The sequence below is a fragment of the Poecilia reticulata genome, linkage group LG17 (genome assembly GCF_000633615.1).
Source record: "Poecilia reticulata strain Guanapo linkage group LG17, Guppy_female_1.0+MT, whole genome shotgun sequence".
NCBI lineage: Eukaryota > Metazoa > Chordata > Actinopteri > Cyprinodontiformes > Poeciliidae > Poecilia > Poecilia reticulata.
In genome coordinates, this window is record NC_024347.1 from 12187200 (window position 1) to 12188747 (window position 1548).

A 1548-nucleotide genomic window follows, 5' to 3' on the forward strand; every position below is an offset into this window, starting at 1 on the left:
AAGTTTTCAACTCCTGCCAGTAATTCCTTAATTAAACTTCAGTTGAACTTTGACTGGACCACTGTATAACATGGATATAGTTTGCTGAAAACAGCTCAACTGTATGTAGCTCACTCCATCCAGCTTTCCAACGCTGATCGGATGCTCAGATCCTGATGCCATAACATAATGTTGCTACYATAATTCTGTTTATGATGTCCTCTGAATGGCTTGTAGCAAACTACCAACATGACCTCTTATGGCTTTCTGTCTTCTTGACAGTCTTCTATAAATACCAGAGTTGTACAGAGCACAACTACCAGCTAGCCTGTCAAATAATTCTCTTAGCTGAGCTGTGGATCTCTGCAGCTGTCATGGAATTCTTAGCTGCTTCTAAATAACTCCCTTCTCAACATGCCTGTGAGTTTAGATAGACAACCATGTCTTGGTAGGATTGCATCCCTGCTATGCTCTTTCAGTGTTTAGCTAGAGGACTGGACAGAGCTTGTGAGATGTCCAAACCTGGGATTGTTTTATGATCTCGGCTTTAAGCGMCTCCATAAATACATCACAACAGTGTTTGTTCAATAGTGATCTCTAACAAATCCTTGGAGGTTTTATCCAGATCAATTATATTTATACCGAGACTGATTATACAGAGGCAGACTTTACTTACTGATTAGGTGTCTGATGAATGCAGTTGGTTGCCAACAAATGTACAAATGTATGGTACACTTTTCACATTTTCCTTTCACATTTTCCTCTCTTTTCCTATCCCTCTTCACATACACTACTCTCTGCTGGTCTATCACACAAAATCCCGATAAATACATAGATGGTTGTGATAGTGAAATGATTAAATGTTTTWAAAAAGGCTAAGAACATGTTTACAAGCAACCATATCATATGTATTACATTGATTAGTTCATTTTAGTTTGATAATAGAGGATGTGAAGCTSTGTTATTAGTTATAGCGTTGGATGCCATCTTTTCCACCTAATAAAGCCTTTTGCTTTGTGTCTTCAGTGGAGAATCTGGTGCTGGGAAAACTGTTAACACCAAGAGAGTCATTCAGTACTTCGCCAGCATTGCAGCTGGAGGTGGGAAAAAGGACACAGGCTCTGAGAAAAAGGTGATACTTCTGAATTTTCAKACTGTCAGCCCTTAGACGCACRTTTGCACTTCTTTAACAGTAAGTTTCATTTTGGTAGGGTACATTGGAGGATCAAATCATCCAATGCAACCCGGCATTAGAGGCCTTTGGGAATGCAAAAACCATCAGAAATGATAACTCTTCCAGATTTGTAAGTTCYTCTCTGTAATGACTCTTCTCCCACTGCATAAATCACAATATAACTTTTCTTCTCATCTTGTATTTTAGGGAAAATTTATCCGTATTCATTTTGCAGCCAGTGGAAAGCTGGCTTCAGCTGATATTGAGACATGTAAGTGGTGCCTTCTTTTTCTTTAAGTATTTAAATTACATCCAAAATGACTGTCATTCTACCTACATGATGCAAATGCCTTTACAGATCTGCTAGAGAAGTCCAGAGTAACCTTTCAGCTTAA

At 38.7% G+C, this 1548-nt stretch overlaps 1 protein-coding gene and 1 long non-coding RNA gene across 2 annotated transcripts in view; both read left to right on the forward strand.

The window, feature by feature from the left end:
- LOC103479335 (myosin-6-like) overlaps positions 1-1548 on the forward strand; it is a 55798-nt gene that overhangs the window by 1433 nt on the left and 52817 nt on the right. The window lies entirely within an intron of this gene.
- Positions 940-1548, forward strand: LOC103479289 (uncharacterized). Its single transcript, XR_535931.2, has 4 exons — positions 940-1111; positions 1191-1283; positions 1361-1424; positions 1512-1548. It is a non-coding gene; the product is annotated as an uncharacterized LOC103479289 (long non-coding RNA).